Source organism: Anguilla rostrata, chromosome 3 (assembly GCF_018555375.3).
Source record: "Anguilla rostrata isolate EN2019 chromosome 3, ASM1855537v3, whole genome shotgun sequence".
NCBI lineage: Eukaryota > Metazoa > Chordata > Actinopteri > Anguilliformes > Anguillidae > Anguilla > Anguilla rostrata.
In genome coordinates, this window is record NC_057935.1 from 26,244,254 (window position 1) to 26,264,146 (window position 19,893).

At 37.8% G+C, this 19,893-nt stretch overlaps 1 protein-coding gene across 1 annotated transcript in view; it reads left to right on the top strand.

Moving 5' to 3' along the window:
* LOC135250566 (gamma-aminobutyric acid receptor subunit gamma-3) overlaps positions 1–19,893 on the top strand; it is a 181,669-nt gene that overhangs the window by 94,807 nt on the left and 66,969 nt on the right. The gene's annotated exons all lie outside the window — the stretch shown is intronic.

Here is a 19,893-nt window from a genome sequence, read left to right on the forward strand (position 1 = left end):
AGAGCCTGTGACCGCTAACAACTTCAGATATAAAGTGATGATTAATCAAGCTATTCATTCTGTGCTTCTTGTTATCCATAAGCTTGATCCTAAGCCTATTGTAGTGTTTAATCTCACAGAATGAACAAGTGATCAGAAAGCTCTTAAAGTGACTCTTAGGGCTCTATTTCCTGGCTAGTGCATGTTGTCTTGCGAGCCGTCACACAGGCAAAATGGTATTTTCATCATATATTTTGACGCGCCTGAGAGGTTTGGTAATTTCGTAACTAGCCATGCGCCAAAGTGGGAGGGGAGCCACTGATGAGGGTGTGACTGTGAATATTGTATGGTGCAGTGCAATTTTGACAACTCTTTGGAATTTCCGGGTCACTTCACTCAGTCCATTTCAGGTCAGTCATTTGTGCCATTTACCACCCACTTGCCCAGACCATGTCTATGGTGTAACGACTGGGCGCCATTTTGGATCAATGGCTCAGACTGACGTCACGATTACATGATCACGAACAGACTGATCACATGGACTGGGTACTTCCTGTAGACACCTTTAGAATCACATTCACTCTCTCTCTTCTATTCTTCTTTTGGCTGCTGAACAGGAGAGACATTCTCTGCATGGTCTCAAAGCGAAGGCCTTCAGAAAGCTAAGGCCTGCCTGTAAAGAAACATGCAGAGATCAGCCAGTGGTTTATAACTCCAAGTAAACCAGTCAGGAACACGCTCCGCTATTGACTGCACCCATGCGCCATGAGACATTGATTCCAAAAAAATAGAGGGCTTAAAGTTGTTGTTCGCAACACAAGATATTTTAAATATTTACAGATGTATCTGATGACCTGCTGGTTTTACAGTTGCTGGTATCAGGCCATTTGTAATAAAGCAAGAAAATAAACTAAGAAACTCTAGAAAGCATTAAGCTGCCTAGCCAATTAATAGTGCCCATTGTTTCCAGATCTCCTCTCTCATTTACAGTGTGAGTGTGTGTTACAAAATGTTTCCTTAGAAAGTTGGGTACGATTCATCAGAGAAAAGCTTATTTCCAGCTCAGTCTTTTCAAAAAATATGATGGAAAAAAGGCACTGAAATCCAATCAAATGTGAGCATCATTCCTAAAAGTGTGCAGGCTTGCTCTTACTTTGTAAGATGCACAACATCTTGACCTAGCACTTGTTATGCATTTCTGTACTTATGATTCTTTTGTGATGTGATGCATTGTCAGATAAATGACTGACAAACTAGTTTTAGCCTGTCTGTCACTGTCATTTCCAGGTCATTATGACCATTGTGAAATAACATTACCAAACTTTGTTATTTGAAGAATTGCAGAATACATATATATACATCATTTTTGATATATATACATTGAAACATATATATATATATGCATCTTTCTTGATATATATACATTGAACTGTGATATATATATACATTGAAACTGATATATATACATTTTTCTTGATATATATATATACATTGAACTGTGATATATATACATCATTTCCTGATATATATACATCAAAACCGATATATATAATTGTTTTTGATATTTATACATTAAAAACGATAAATATACATCATATTTGATATTTATACATCAAAACCGATATATATACATCATTTCTGATATATATACATTGAAAACAATATATATACGTCATTTCTGATATATATACATTGAAACCGATATATATATATCATTCGGAACAGGCATATATTTGGGCATCCCATTGGGTCTTTATTAAGACATAATCAGTGCAATCCAAATTAAGTTTTAATTGGATTGAGACTGAAAATTATATTATTATATTCTGTAAGAATTTTGATGTGAATATAACAAGTGAGCCAGTGAAATGTCGCTAGCTCTCCGATTTTAATACAGGCACATATTTGGTCCGCTTCTTATGGGTCTTCCTGGGGTTTGTCCGGGTTTGTTAATGTGAGCCGTGCTGTTTCTGAACGAACTTCGCTTTTAATTTCAGCTACTGTATGCTTTGTGGTGAACGTGATTCGCCCTTATTTTTTAATGGTACGCAATGGCTGACAGAGCCAGAGAACTTGTCCAAACACTTTTAGACAGTGACACATTTATTGAAACACTTGCAAACGCATGTGGTAGACCTGATTCGAAATTTCCGGTCCACCTTAAATCGGTTGCGTTATATGATTGGACGGTTTAGGGCGGCCTTCCTTACGTATTTGCAAAGGTTATAATTTGCTTCCAAAAGAGAGATACGGATCAAGAGAGAAATTGAACAAAGGTGGTAATGAGAATTTTTTTTAAAAACTATTTTTAATTATGTTACATTCACTTCACATGTCTTTTAAGACTGTACTATGGGTAGTCTATGCACTTTTTTCAATTGAACTATATGTAATAGAGAGAGAGAGAGAGAGGCAAAGGAGGATGCTCCTGCTCTATTGAGAGGCAAGGAGGGGATAAAAATATGAAAAATATAAATTGTTGAAATTAATAAACCATTACAAAAGTTCAGTATTATTTAAAATCCACTATTGAATTTTTGAATAAAATGATTCAACAGCAGCACCCACAGCCAAAAGGGGAATGGCAGTCAAGTGGTGGTGTGGTGGGGAGGACAGGAAGGAAAAACATCACTGTCCTCCCTTAGGGCTTCACAGCTAGTCTGTGATTGGTCAAAACACGAAAAATGATGCTTCAAGGGAGGATTACCTCCCTTATCAACAGGCAGAATAGAATATTGACATCACGTTGGTCCAATTAATGATTTCCAAGTTTAATCTGCAATTCACAAGAATATTCTTTGTAATGTGTGGCGACCGGGCAGTGAAACAATTGATAGTACAATAGAAAATAAATAATAGCATGCACATATTGCAGAAAAAAGTATACTTTTTTCATTCTTACATTTTATTTAGGCATATTCCAAAGGAGCCTAAATTCCCTCTCTCAGATTTCCTTTTGGTTATTTCATTTATTTTTGCATGGAAAAAAATTGTATATCTTTTCAGATTTCAAAACAGGACCTCAGATCACCAAATAAAGTTTTATCATTCATAAAAAAAGTTTTACATGTCCATATGTAATGTACTTACATTGCATTCACTTTCGGTATATCCAATACTTGCATCTTTATGGCTCTTTTGACCATGTAAATGTTTCTGTATTCCAAATGCCTCTGCTCGTATTCAACCTAAAGCTGTTAGATAGGTCAGGCACCATTTTGCACTCAGAGAACATGTGATCCACTTAGAACATGGCCAGCATATCTAACCACCCAATGCTCTCTTAATGTACAGTAGTATTTTGTTCAGCAGTAGTATTTTGTTCAGTGTTTCTTCGTCTGAACAGTGAAAGGTTTAAGTCAATCAAGTTACTGAATAAATTAAACAAGACTGTAACTTTGATGACATTGATGTCAGTGGGTCCAGCCATTCGTGAGTAATTTAAGTGTGTCTCCCCCCCCCCCCTCCCTGTGCATAACGGAGATTATGCTGACAAGCAGAGTGAGGAAACGGGAGAAACAATTTTTGCATGTTTTATTAATTTCAAAAAAGCTTTTGATTCCATTGAGCAGAAAGAATTCTCGAAGTTGAAGTCCTTCAAAGTTGAATTGGTGGTAAGGTGTATGACTTGATAAAACGTGTGTATACAATAGATGCACTGTGAAAATAAAAAATCAAACATCAGATCATTTTACTCAAGGTTACGGTATGAAGCAAGAGTACAGTCTTGGTCCAACAATGTTCAAGCTATACTGTACATAAAAGAACTGCAGAACAGCTGGACCATTTAACTGGACCTGGCCCTGTTTTACTATACCTGCTTTATGCAGATGACCTTGTCCTGTTATTCCCAACCAAAGAAGGTCTTCAATGATACCTGGACATTCTTTAACAATTCTGCAAGAACTGGGCAATAGAGGTTAACTTTAAGAAAACCAAAGGAATGGTTTTCCAAAAAAGGGCATGACATCAGGAAAACAAATTCCAATTCAATTTAAACTAAAATCCAATTGAACAGAGAAATTATACAAAATTGACATTCCCATTAGAATTTGGACAATCGTTTTCGATTATGTTATTCTACCAAATTTAAATTGCAGTGAGGTATGGGGGCCGCCTAATAAATCAGAGTATGACAAATGGAACAAAAGCCAAACGGAGGCCCTACACTCGAAATTATGCCAAAACATTCTAAACATGGATTTAAAAAATGCATAATGATGCCTGTAGGGCAGAATTAGGCTGTTTCACAAATGTAATAAATATAAAAAAAAAACATCACACATTAAATTAAGTTCAAAAGATTTGCTGCACTTCAAAGCCCTGCAAACCCAAGAGCTGAACCTTGAGAAGAGTCCCCTTAGCAAGCTTATGGTGAAGCTTACTAGCCAAGCACCTATCAGCACTGGTTTAAACCAGCACTACAGAACAAAATAAATTATCAACCAGTCAGAGGCGTCACTAGGGGGGTGCGGACCGTACCGGGTGACACTCAGAAATTTGTCGCTTTGAAATGCATAACACCGCGTTTTTCGGCAAATCAAACAGCACTACCCGGTCGCAACATCAACAGCACTCCCCTCGCCCAACAACCATTGGGGTCACACCAACAGCCGACTGCACCAGGCGTCACCAACCCTAGTGACGCCACTGCAACCAGTCAAAAGAACTTTATCTGCAACATTGAAAAAATGAAACAAAATTCCAAAGTAGACTTAATTACTATTTGACACTAGACAGAAAATATGAATTGACTGAATATCTCTACCTTGTCAGCAGTAAAAAGCAGAGACAAACCCTGACCAAACACAGGCTCTGTGACCACCAACTGGCTATAGAAAGCAGAAGACACAAACAGACATAGCTACCCAGACAGAAGTGTGTATGTGGTCACTGCATGTCAGGGGAGGTAGAAATAGAAATGCATTTTCTCCTCCACTGCAAGAAATTTTCCTCCCTGCGGGAAACATTTCAAGATCAAGTCCTAAAAATAATGCCTGAATTTCCTCACCTAAACGCTGAAAAAAAAATTCAAAATGGTCATGGGCTCTTTTTGTAGCAACATATGTCTTGACATGCCACAGAGCAAGGGAATCTGGGTAACTGTAAATAAACTATACTTACATCTCACTACTGTAACGAATCAAATGCTGAATGTTATGTTATGCATGCATATCAACTCTGGCCTTGGCAAACTTGTGCTATAAAATGTGTTCATAATTATGGAGGATCAGAGAAAAAGGTATTATATTGTGACAGAAGTAATTGAAAAGCTTTAAAAAGAAGATCTCAATTAGAGGCTTTGTTGTCATAGTTCAAGACGAAGCGATAGTCCCATTGGTGGGCTTGTGAATTTACTGAAAAAGTGAATTTAGGGTTCTCATTATTACTTATTCTTATTCCACATCAACATACTGTACGCTACTCCTCCTACAGCTTTTCAGCAAGACCTATCAAATTTGGCAAGTAGCTTCACCTAGTTGCTTGTGCTTTCTGTGTCAATAGAGCAAATCCTTTTTGAGATATTTACAATTTTACATTAGAAAATTTCCCATTGATTAATACCGATGAAACACTTGGAATGTGAACAGCTCACTTGCAGCTGACAGTATTATCGGCCACTGTAGCTACCACAGATACTGATCATCTCTCTTGCTCGCAACGCTTCCAATGGATAAAATCTCTGGTAAGGAAAGTAATGTTAGCAGTGGCAAAGCAAGTTCTGAACTAATATACTAATACTGAACTAATATTTCTATTATAATTCCTGCCAGCTAACATGCATATTTCATTCAACATAATGGTAATTATTAACATAACATAACATAATGTTGAGAACACCACCTCTATATTATATTCATCCCCATCCCCTTCCCCAACCCATATCTCCACAATCCCAACTATGACAACCCCCCCTATTCATAGCAGCCTGAAGTTACAAGAATTTAGTTTTTATACTTCCAGCATTTAAACAAAGACATTTGAAACTGTTGCTTCTACACATCCTCACCCGTGTCCTCACTCATCGCTGCCTTGAATCATCCTTACTAAAATTTTGCTTCCATCTAGGCCAGCGTTTCCCAGCTTTTTTCCTTCTGTGGCGCACTTTCCAAATTTACAGAATCTCACGGCACATCAGTCTCGAAAGCGACCAACATGCTGATGTGACACGTCAGCAGTTGGCCTCTATGCTCTTGCAGGGTTTTAATTAAGAGATATGCATTACAATTACGTCTATTTTTTTTATTTTATCAATGGGATTTGCTCATTTAAGATTTTTTTTTAATTCATGCAATATTTTAAGGAAAGGATTTTTCACACGGCACACCTGACCTTGCCTGATGGCACACCAGAGTGCCGCGGCACACCGGTTGGGAAACACTGATCTAGGCAGTGTGCACCTCCCTACCCTTTTCACTCTCTAACTTCCCTGCCCCCAAGTCACCACCAGGTTTGTAGCCACATGTTAGAAACCTCCAAATAAAGCTTTGCTTCGTAACTTAAGCGTTCATTAGTTGCTAAGTCGGTAGCTCAGTCGTGTTTGTGTTTCATGCACTGGATCTGACGTGAAGCTGGAACATCGCCAAAACATGGTGGATGGTTGAATATTATTTTAACATCTAAAACATTTCACAGTGAGGTATTCTTATATAATAAAATGTGTAATAGTGCCCTCAATGTGGTTATATCTCTTTATAATGACCCCATTGATTTCGGTGAAGCGCTAAATGCAGGCACAAATGCTCATAAACAAATTACCATAAGAAATTCTGACTTCTAACATCGCTGAACTGTCAGTGCACTTTTAAAACAATTTAATAGCTTTATCTACTCTAATTTTGTATATTTCCTTGTTAAATGACCTGTTAAATTGAGCCCAGATGCCAATTTTGTTTTGTGTTTGTGTGGAATGCCCCTTGTGATTACATTGCGGGTAGAACATTTGACCTAACTATAATTTTCAGTGCTCGTATCAAGGGCAACTTCAACTGCACAAAGCTGGTGTGATGTACCCATCAAATTCTAGAACAGCTGGTATATGTGCAGAAAAAAACTCACGGCCACTGGAAATATTTTAGAAATTCGTGTGCGAAGAGGGTTTTCATGGTTGTCACTGAACACAGTCCTCGAAAGCTGGCCTGATTATTGTTACATCTTACACCATTTACAAATTTTCTGTCTTCTGCATTAGGCCTGTATTATGAGTCTGGAAACAACAACAGGACTGAATAAATATGTAGCTTTGTTTTTAAGTAATCTGTTTCCTGCTTAATTTTTCATTGAACATAAGAAAGTAGAAATAAGTAAACAAATAGTGTAAATGATGCAATGAGCTGATTTTTTCTCCTGTCCTCCCCAGTTTTTTTGAAGAACCAGCTGCCACTGATATGTACAGTATATCACTCAGTGGCCATTTCATTAGGTACACCTGCTTGTTAACAGAAATAGCCTGCTCCTCCAAACAGAAAATAGTCTGGCTACAACTTTAAAGGATATTTTTCAGACCCTGGTCCACTGAGCTGCTCACGTATTATGTGATAAATTGGGGGGACATGTCAGGCTCAAAGTCCTCCTGCCTCCAGTACGTGTAGCTCGCTCACTGTTTGCCAAATAACATTGATTTAATGCGGGGTGAGAATCAAACCCCCAGCCGAGCACTTCATCATATGTTTACTTGATTCTATAAATATACATCTTGTAATCATGCCAATATAGCCAAAAAAATAACCACTTTATTAGTTAGGTTCGGACCACTTGCCTGTATAAAATGAGTAATAAGTAAGTGGTTGTGCTTGCAGTGATGTTAACATCCTAGAAGGTATACAGAAAAAGGTATATTGTGGTATATTGTGGTTAATAAGAAAAATTAAGTTTAAAAATTGCAATATAAAGTTAGTAAAAACTGAGAGATTTAAAAGATTTGCCTTTGAGTTTTTGCCAGCTTTTATTTAGAAATGGATACATTTTTATTATTTGGCATTACAAAAATAAGTATTTATGTGGCAGACTCTTCTGATATGAATTATGTGTGTAATCATACAAGAATCAAGGCTCGTTCTAGGCAATTCAGCTCTTAATTCCAGGCATATGAAGGTAGACACATTTGTGCTTACTACAGAGGTAATAGCTTGAGCCAGCAGCAACACAGTGCAGTCAAAACCAGGGTGTACTTTTCCTCATGTTTTTATAGTTATTATGATTATATTTGTCTAATATGTTTATAGCTGCCCTGCACTTTCATGTTGAGCATGTTATGGGTGAACTACAAAACAGCATCTGTCTGTTGATGGGTTACTGGGGTCTTCACAGCAATTTAAAGTAATGTTAAGGCTATTAGGGGGGATTTCACTGAAAATTTCTGTAGTTGAAGTGGTTATCAGTGGCTTGGAGCTTAGCCTATATTGTATAAATATTGTCACAAAAGATGGGTATTAACTTACCTTGCTTTACCTTCTTTGTATTTTTAAAAGTAAATGACAAATTTTATAAGTAATTTAATAACTGCCCTTTTTGCCCCAAAAGTAGGATGACTTTAACATATAAGATGTGTGTGTGTGTACAGTGAGCTGCAAATGCTTGGAACAAGACATATTTTTTCTTGCTTTGGCTCTGTACTCCACAATTTTTGAATTGTAATCAGGTTGGTAATCAATCAATTCACTGTAATTAAAGTGCTAATTCTCAGCTTTCATTTAAGGGCCTTTTATACATTTTTGTTTCACCATGTTAAAATTGCAGCACTTTTTATACATAGTCCCCCAATTTCAGGGCACCACAATATTTGGGACAGATGGCTTCATATGTGTTTCTGTTTAGTCAACTGTGTTCAGTTGCTTCCTTAGTGCTAGTATAAGAGAGATTTCAGTATCTTGTCTTGATTCTTGGCTTTTGGTTACCTTTGGAATTTGTTATTGGCATTTGTCAACATGAGGACCAGCAGGGCGCTAATGAAAGTCAAGGAATCTATTATGAGGCCTAGAAACAAGGGGAAAAATAGTCTGAGACATAGGTCAAACCTTCGGCCTACCAACATCCAACTGTTTGGAACATCATTAAGAAGAGAGCACTGGTGATGAGCTCAATAATTGCAAATGGCCTGGTAGGCGAACAAAGAGCTCTACAGTTGATGAGCAGAATTCAAACCTTGATGTAGCCCCATATACCTGTCCAGCAGATTGGAAACATTCTTCAGAAGGCTGGCATGGATGTGTCAGTGACCATCTTCAGCAGAAGACTTCACAAACAGAACTACAGAGGCTACACCACAAGATAAAAACCACGAAAAATAGGATGGCCAGGTTATTGTTTGCTAAGACATAGAACGCCTACAGCGTTCTGGAAAAACGTTTTATGGTCAGATGAGACCAAGATTCTGTCCAAAAACCTTTCACAAGAGCGAAGCATGGACACCAAAAGGAACTGCCGAAGATCCAAAGCACCCCCTCTCATCTGTGAAATATGGTGGTGGGGGTGTTATGGTTTGGGCATGTACGGCTGCCGCAGGTACCGGCTCACTCGCGTTCATTGATGCTGTAACTGCTGATACCAGCAACAGAATGTATTCTGAAGCATGTAGATTCTGAAGTGTATCTGCTTAGGTTCAACTAAATGCCTCCAAACTCATTGGACATATAATTTTGTTGCTAAAACAACAAAAGCGTTTTTCAAAGCCAAAAAAGTGAAAATTATTGACAGGAATTCATTCACCCGATATGGATCCAACAGAATATGTGTTTCATATGCTTAGGAGAAAACATAAGGCAGCTAGCCCACAAAGCAAGCAGGAGCTGAAGATGGCCACAGTACAGGCCTGCCATAACATCACCAACATCAGAACATACTGAACACCTGGTAATGTCTATGGGATCACAGACTTCATACAGTCGCTGCATACAAAGGATATGCAACAAAGTACTAAACATGACTACTTCCATGTACATAAGATTAATATGTCCCAAACATTGTGGTGCCCTGAAATAAGCGGGATATGTATAAAAAGTGCTGTAATTTCTACATGGTGAAACTAAAATGTATAAAAAATACCCTGTGAATCTGCACTTTAACCACATGACTTGTTTGAAAATCTGTGAATTGTTTTATTAAAATCTGAAATTGTGGAGTATACAAATGCTTGTATGTTGCCAGGCCCATAAAGCAAGCAGTTGAATTCATTCCAACTATTTTCATTTTGTTGTTTGTTCTTTCTTTTGGTGGGAGGTTGGGTACTCACAGTGTTTTGGGATTCTGTCCAGTAGAGGCCATTCTGGAGGCCAGATGTACTGCTGGATTTATTTTACTACCTGAGAGCTAATCGTTGGCTTAGAGTCACTGATTAAAGGGGACAAATTAAAACTAACAGCACTGCTGGCCTCCAGGGCCAGATTGGAGCATTGCTGGCTTCAAACATCACTGACACTGAATTAATGGCAGTTGAAGAAGTTCAAAAAAACATCAAAGTGTACTTTCTTTTCTTTTTCCTTATCAAGTACCAGGTTCTCCCTCTTGGGTTCTCAAATATATAATAAGAAAATACTTTTTGCAATGTTCATAAATTATCCATTTAAATGATGGCCTTTTTTCTTCATATCCAAAAGAGTAGAAATGCTTGGAGGTGGCAAGATAAATCTAATACTGCTTCAGAAAATCTTTCCATATTTCAGCAACCGAACAGGAAAGTAAACATAATATTTTCATGTCAAAGCTTACGGCTTATGACTATACAGAATCGCTAGAGTAATTTTCACAGCGAATACTAAATTAAGAAGACCGTTAAAGCAATCTGCCGTAATTCACCTCTCAGTAAAGTGTAAATGTGACTTGTTGAAAATATTTATCACTGTTTACAGTATTGCTCTGTTTGCAAAACAGAAGGTGTTGAGCATCAATGCTCCAGTGGCACATCGAATTTACAAGTGATTCAAATCATTGTTCCTAGTAATGTTTCACAAATTTGGTGCACCTCTTAGATTCAGTTTGCATAACAGACACAGTCTTTTACGAGTAATAAAAAATAATGAGTCTACAGTTTATAACTGTCTGAGACTCTGTTTTCTTTTTTATTTTGATACTTGCCAAACTACAGCATGGCATGTGACTTCAGGTTGGTCAAAGCGTTGATTGCATTGGCTTCATGATTAAAACTACTGTGAAGAGACAGTGTAGGCCAATAAGTTATTATGATATTAACATGGAATTTGCTTGTTCAGTGCAACACCATCATTGTCATTCATTATATTCCTAGAAAAGTGTGGTTTCATTAGTTGTACATAATTAACAGAGCTGTGTGGACTACACTAACTGGACAGTTAGAGGCACCACTGATAGCATTGTGTCCAGATTTTTTGGTTGTTTCCAATGCCTAGTCTCGGGGCAGATTTAATGCTGGCTTGTGTAGACAAGGCCAATTGTGGGCTGCTAATTCTGACTCATTGTTTGGACACCCTGGCAGTTTCTTTATTTCCCTCTACTTTTACAGCAACCTCATCTGCCTACAAGCAATTAATTGGTATAATTTTACCCTTACCCAGCAAGCAAGCACCTGCCCAACCACTCAGTGCCAGTGGACTGGTTTCGAGACATAGGCGATATAAACGATCACCTAGGATGCCATTGGTCTGGAGGGTGCCAACCATCTGGAGAGGCGCCAAATGAAGGGGGAAACAATATAAATGTCCATGATAGTCAGAGCCCAATGTCCGGCTGAGCGCGTCAAATTCCCACCCGAATTCGGAATGGCCAGCTGTCTGCAAGTGCAGCCGCATCCAAGCTGCCAACATCACTGCCGATTTGGGAGAGTATAGACAACCGCGGTTCTCCTCAAAAGCCAATCAAAGTCGCCAATCTACTTCTCACAACACAGACTACAGCAAACCTCGCATAGAGTGGAGTTGGAGGAAGACCTTTAATATGCAGCTTTGACATGCGGTCCACGGTTGCCTGATCGACCAGAGGGGGTCGCAAGAGAGCAATGAAACGCTGAGCATTATCCAACAGCAATTGTACTATTACTCTATACAGCTAGCAGCCATAGTCGGTGCTGACATTCTCCAGATCCAGTCTGAGACTGCAGGGCTCATTCATGCACCACAGCATGGTGATTTAACCAAATGAGCCACCCAGTAGCTCCCCAACACTGAATTTCAAGTTTTGTTTTTCATGTTCTGTTTTCCTTCTGAATCTGACACGCCTTGTCCTTTCATCGTTTCATTATCTGACTTGTAGAATGCATGATGGTTTGTTATCACTTGCTATTCATATGGTTTCTTCACTAATTATCACCATTGCATTTTAATATGGATTGATGGCATAATCACTCACTAATGCAAAACAGGTCAATATTGATTGACCTGTTTTAGCATAAATATTTTAATAAATTGGCTGCAACACATTTTGCAGTACAAACATTTGACTTGCAACAAAATAGGCAATTTGTGGCCAGAATTCATAGTGGAATCCAGCCAGAGTGTGCATCACTGAGCAAAAACATGTAGCTTTATGTGACATTGCAACGGCTGTGCTGGTGCATTTCATTAATATGTGAAAATGGTACAATTGTGTGAGAGAATGTCATCTGCTACATCCTCCTTAGCATATTAAAATTGGGAGAACTGTGTTAATCCATTTGCTTCTCCTGAAATCCTCTCACAGACACCTAAAGGTAACCCTGACCTCTTTTTTGGGTTGTTTGGAAGGATTCCACCACATAATTCTGAACAGGAAAAACTAGTTAAATAAGGCAATTATCTAAATTGAGAGGTTGTATGCAAATTATAGTGTGAATGAAATGGTCAGAGTGGCCCACAGCACTGCTACCACAGAGCAGAGCCGTCCAGAAGGCGGCGGTCTCCTGAGCTGCTCCACAGGTCCAGGGTGACATTTATTTGCCCCATCACAGCAATGCCAGGGGAACCCCCCCCCCCCCCCCCACCCCCAACTTGTCTTTCTCAGTCTGCTTCCATATGCCATTCGTGTGAACCACCCCCTCCTGCCTCACAGTTCAGTTTCCATTTGCATCTACCCAATATGCAGCCCTGCATCTTAGAGAAAAAGTTCTGCCAATTCATCGAAGAACTAATGAGCTGCTTGGCCCCTCCCTCCCGCCAAGTGAACATCTTTGGCATCATTCCCATCTGCTCCACTTCATCACCATACTCAGGCATGTCAAATGGACCGCATTTAGCCCATTAATAACCAACACAAACTCCCATTTTTGCATGTTTATCCCCAACACATTCAGAATATCTAATCAAATGGGTGTGTTTTCATTTTCATTTTTTTTGTGTGTGTGTTTAGTTTCCTTTGATGTTTTTGTTGCCGTAGCTTTGAAGTTATTGTTAGCTGCCAAAGGATTTATCGCTAAACTACTATTCTTTTAAAAATTATACTTGTTTTATTATTTTTTATTATGCTAACTGCCTTTTTTAGCCATGACCTGCCATGTTACATTTTGGTGTGGACATTTGCCAAGATTTAGAAAGTCATTTGGATGAATGTGTCTGATGAAGAAAAGGTTGCTGAGTCTGACCGGCAGTTCTTTCTGGTTGCTTGGATACCTGGGTTATTTGTTTGTTGCGGTCTGAAGCCTGCACATCAAGCAGCTACAAGGAGCTGCAATTTTTCATCATTTGTTATGACAGCCAGGATCCTGCTTTTGTCATCTGTTTAAGGGTATTGGGATATTTTACCTTGCTTACAAATATAATGAAACACACATGCACAATGCTGTTCTGAAGAAACCCAGCCCTGTACTCCTCCACTCACAAATACAGGGGTTACAGAGCTTTTGTGCAGTGCTTTTCTGCTTTTTAAAACTCAGTGAAACAAAATAATAACATTGCAGGAATCCACGCTCGTTCAGGGACGACAAGGACAGCAGACAATCTCTCTCCTCTCCATCAGTGCCTCACCTTATCTAGAATTCACTTGTTCCTGCTCTACCCCTTCACCAATACTAACTGCTTTAGATGCCAATGAGGAACCATTTCAAATTCAGTCTCAGGGAAGAGACTAAAGTTTAAAAAATAAAACTACCATTACATTAACCAAAACATTACCAATTAAATATTCATAATATGTATTACTGCACATTAGACCCATATTTGTTTTTGCTGGGTTATTGCTGCATTCCATAGAAGGTTATGCAGTATGTATCTACCTAGAATGTCAGAACGTTACAGCTGGATCATAGCTGGAGACAGAACAGCCATCTCTGAAAAACCACAGCAGTGTGCACAATCTTCCAACATCCCACGCATCCAGTAGATAACAAAACTTAAACAATATTAAATAACCATTTGGAAATATGAAGTACTACTGTAGCTGTAGCAGGTTTTCATAATTTAGCTCTCATTTTATTTAGCTCCTTTAAAAGGCATAGCTGAAACATCTGACTATTTGACTATTTTTAAGGATGAGATTGAACTAGATTGGTTATTAGGATTAGATGTTGTATGTTAAAAAGTATGATAGAAATGCACGTTTCACATTCCTCAATCTCTTCCACTCAGTTAGGGATGTTTTAACCCCTTATTTCTGATACAGCATAACTGGCATGATCATAAAGGCAGAACACAATAATTTCTCAATATTGGCGATGCACTGAATCTTGCGAACTCCCAGATCATGTCCTATCATTGACAGCTGGTTTTTGGCTGCAGCGTCTTCCCAGACTAATTTTTATTTGTATTAGGATTAAAACCGGAAGTGGGCGTGGCATAAACCTGAAATGTGAGTTAACCCGGAAGCTGTATGAAATGCCAACAATTCTTAATGTTTACCATTATAATCATTGGCACTGCTATTGTTCAGAAATTAAAGTCATGGTTTTACAATGACATCAATAATAATCCAGTTTAACAACAGGTAATTTGCTCTTTAAAGCTGTATTTAACAAACAATGACCTATATATTATATAGCCATAACAGGCTTTTATAACTGTGAGGAAAACAAACAGCCAAATCAAGTTTGATTTGCTTAAGCTTGGATAAATTAAATAAATAATTGAAAAGCTGCCCTGGGTAGAATACATATTCAGCTATTGTGCTCTTACTCAAACTTCCCAAAGTTTCATTTTGTGAAGACAAGATCCTGTACATGAGGTGGCAGCAGCATCAGATACAGCATTACAGTATCGATTTTTGCACCAGTAGACCTAATTTGATAAAGATTATGAAATCATAAATTGCTACCCTATTTTCTAGAAACAAAGGACTCAACTGAATCAATTTGAGTTGCAAAACCTGCTATGGACTTCTTTTCAGATGAGTCTGAAATGAAAAGCTGAAACAAAATGTAATTTGTATTTCTAAATTATAGCGGTTCTGTTATATAGGCTAAGAGAAAATGTTTCAAGGAATATTATAGGAACACTGGGGAAAGTGCTAAAATGTGCATGACAAAAAAAAATGAAAAAATGGTCATTCTCCTCTTATCAACTCCGCAGAAAACGCACAGATTGGTAGTTTGCTGGGACTGCACGAACACAAATCGGTTACATTTCACGCAGTTGTCATGTAGCTGCTCTATTCAGTTTATTCGAAGTTTCAGTTTGTTTTTCAGTTTGAAAATATGTCGGTGGCGTTCTAAGCCATTTCTATAACTACAGCATCCACACTTATTCATCTCCATCCCAAAGGCCTAAACAGCTTCAACAGATGATTGCAGTGAATTAATTTTGTGTGATTATGTGCAAAGTTAGTTTCGATAGCACTTGACTGGGAAACTTGTATCAAAGCGCTGGTCATTCAGTTATTGAACAGCGTGCTGGAGTAGACAACGGCACATTTTAACCTGGGTAAAAGCACCTGTTGTCTGTTGTCTGGGGGTTATGAAGAAAATGGCACAGACTGCCTGTATTTCTTTACTGAGTCAATTTTTTATAAATGTAAAAAAGGCAGTTATTTTAAGCCAAAATATTTAGGAAGTCATGGAAGGAGGCGGATATAGCATTTATCTAGTGTTAAAGGGAACACCCACTCACTGTCTCTCTACAGGTGTGTGTGTGTGTGTCTAATTGAGAAACTTGGTTCTGACTTTTGAGCGAATTGAATCAAAGAGATTGGGAAAAAGATTATTCAGAATCTGAATAATGTTGGCCAAGTTCAGGAGGAGAAAACATTTGGGGAGAACGCCTTGTTCGAGTGTTGCCGAATATGGTATTTGTATTTGGCACCATCCCTAATATGCAACATCCATAAAATAATAAAATGTGAGTTAACTATGCCAATCTAGAGCTATGATACAAATCATAAATATACAATGCAGATATTAGCATCGTTCACCTCTCTGAGGACCCATACAAAGTAAAACGGCCAATGTTAATTCAACTCTAAACAAGTATATATGAGTCTATTAGGGATCATATGTACTCTTTAAGAGTTGATTTAATACTGCATGTTTGACTGTGTATGATGTAAATGAGCTTTCATTTACATTCAGGGTATTTTGCAGTCACTTTTGTCCAGAGTAAATTACACAGCTTACTTTGTTTTACATACAACCATTTAATTTATACACCTGGATGTTTTCTGAGGCATTTAAGCTTAAGTACCTTGCTGAAGGGTACAATGACAATGTCCCGCCTGGGAATCAAACCTACAAACTACAACAAGGCGAGTTCCCACTATTACTTTGTTACACTTCTAAAAACATTATGTTACATTGCTGTTAATAAACAGGTAGTCACTCAAGCATATCATGGTCAGATGTGAATGATCTTTTTTAAGTGATGCCTTAAACTGTAAATCACATATTCAGGCAATTAACATATTATTGAAGCCCCAGCACACAGTGTCCACTAGCGGTCCACCTTCATCACATCTGCCAGTCCTTCCAAAAGTGGACCACTGTACTCCCAATTTGCAAAGCTCTGGAAGGCCAAAAACAGTCCAACTGGTGATTGCTTGTTGGGCCACTTTCTGCTCTGCCTGGTCTGTTTGCTGTCATTGATGAAGCCCCTTAGGTGTCATCACCCTGATACATTGGCTGGACACATCTCTTATGTTTTTTTTGTTTTATCAAGTCTGACTGTTGATGGGTATTAATTTGAACAATAATTGAACTAGTCCTATAAAGTTTGGCCTATCAACTATCAACTTTTGTTATGTGGCCTTGTTCACCAGGATATTTAATTTTGTTGCATTTTATTGGATATACAACATTTCTCTAGGTTGTATTTAACTACAGAATATACAATTGTAAATGAATTTTTATTTCTATGTTGCTCTTTATTTACAGAACACACACACACACTCAAGTACTCATTTATACTTTGGTCTGTGCATTGTTGTGCAGTACACACTGCAATTTTCAGTTAAAAAAGTATTGACCTTCCTATTCCTTGTGGTTTGATTGACACTCTGGGGTGATGGCTAATTATATTGACACTTAACCATCAACCATTCTTATCTCTACAGAGCAGTCACATTTGTGATTTTAGCATATTTTCTGTACCACCTTAACAATATTAATAATAAATAAATTAAAAAAAAGACATTACTTGTTTTTTCCCTGAGCAAAAGCTCACTTTTGAAAAAAATTGGAAAAGATCCTGTTGATCCTGATAGACCCAAACAAGAATGCTATGTCCTCTGTACAATCTTGAAGTCAGAGAGAAAATCCACCTAGCCGGTGTCTTTTCCCAACTCAACCTGATTTTATTGTTCCTCGCTGGGTTATACTATGGCCAATTGTGTGACCTCAAAGGAGACCCAGTTATTACATGAGCATGAGTACAGTCTAGATACAGTATGTGACCCTGGTCATATGACACATCACTGCATCTTGTCTTTGTAGCATTAGCCAAATTAAACTTTTTGAACTTTCTTGACATATTCTCTGAAATCCATGTACTTTTGATACAGGAAAAGGCAGTTGTTTGCTACTGACTAGTTTATTGCCTAGTTTATTATTCTGTGACGTGTCTTTTTATTTGTTCAATAAAGTTATCTTACCTTTCTGAACATTACTATTATTTTATCCACTCTCAATGTTACACACAACCCCCTTTACCTTTGTATTGGAATCGTTGTATGCTGGATGTTCAGAAAAAAAAACTATTTTAAATCTGGAGCACTTATCTTTTATAACCCATTTTGTTTTTATTCATCATATCTGAATAAAATCAGCCCGTATGAAATGGAGGACCCCAGTTGCAAATGTTTTAACCTGCCAAAGCAACAGAGTTATGTGAAAACAAATTCTATCTTAGCACACATTCGGTAAAAAAATAATAAATAAAAAAAACATTATTAAATTGAATCTTTCTTTCAAAAAATGTTCTCACCCTGATACATTTGTCCTAGTTTGTAGAGAAATGATTGAAGTTTCCTATTGTTTATGTTCTTGCATCAATACAAGGTCTTTTTCAATATCCTTTTGAAGATAAAATGTAAGTTACTACCTGATTGCGGTGTTCTATAGGATTTTCAACTGATAAGGTCCCTCTCATTTTCTCCTAGAAATTTAATCCAGATCCTACTACAGAGTTTATGTGATCATAAACAGTCAACATTCATTTTTACAGTAGAGGGTTATGTATTTTTGTTCTTTCTATTGTAACTATTGTAATCTTCCCTATCCCCGGTATTAATTGAAATATACATATGCAACACAAATTGCTATTAGTGTTGGGAGAGTGGTATTTCATGAACCACATATTGAGTGGAGCTAAAAAGCGCTATCAATCACTGACGTTTGAACCAATAAAATGTAGGGTTCCCCACAGCAAAATACAATGTTTGGCTCATTCAGTGATTGATATCATATAATGGCTCTGTTCATGAAACTTCTCTCACCACTAATTGGCATACACATTATAGCACAAGCTGTACACTGCCTATATAAAGCCCTTTGCAGTGATGTGACTGTTTGCACAACATTGTGTTTTTATCAATTAATTAATAGCCTGCAGTTGGGAGGGAGGGGGTTGTTCATTAAAGTGCTTTGTGAGAACATCACAATTCAACATGGGGAGATGGTCTACATAAGTCACCCTCTGTTGCCTCCCCTGATGAAGTGCCATTCTGTTTGTTTGTTTTTTTTCATGCTTCTCGTTTACTGGCAGGTGAATGCTTTATTTTTGCCTGAACCATGCTTAGACTGCTCTCTGGCTTCAAATGACACCTTTCATATTTGGCAATAGCCAAAATTTTTAACACAGCTTAGTTCATTCTGACTGGTCAATGAGCAGGGTAATGTATAGTTTTAATGCCTGACACAGAAGTAGTGAATTATTTCTCCCCGTGAAGGCCATTCGACTGCTTAATGACTAGCCCTGAGGTCATTATCATATTCATACTACACACAAAAAGCATGATTGTAATCAAAATATGTATTTAAAAATATGAAATTCTATTGTAATGGACACATTACTGAAAGCTGCAGTAGGGTAGCAAGGTGATGGGGAACAGTAATGCTTAATTGGCAGCAATCATAGAAAGAGCTGCTGTGAGAGAAATCTAGCACCATATACTGTATTTATACCATGAAATTCTGCATTCTAAAACCAGGGATTCAGCTCGTGTTCTTGCTTTCAAAACAAAGTGGTTTACAATGTGAACCAAGGTATGTCTCTTTTTCTGTGGGCAGAATCAATGGGTATTATAATGCTCAAAATATTTTTACAACATTGCAGACATTAAGAAAGTAGTCTGCAGCATTACGTATTCCAGAAAACATTCCAAACCGAAATACGACCTAAACACTTAGCAACAACTACATCTTTCTAGTCCCTCTCAACCGGGTTTAATAGCAAACTAGCTTAATGCTAAGTTTGCCATCACTCACGTTACATAATAATAAAATTTGGTTTGGTTTTAGGTCAAAATGGTCTCACAGCATGGTCGTATGGAATAGTTAACCTGCCAATTAATAAATTATATTCAAAACAGAGGCTAAACTATAAAAATAGTCAA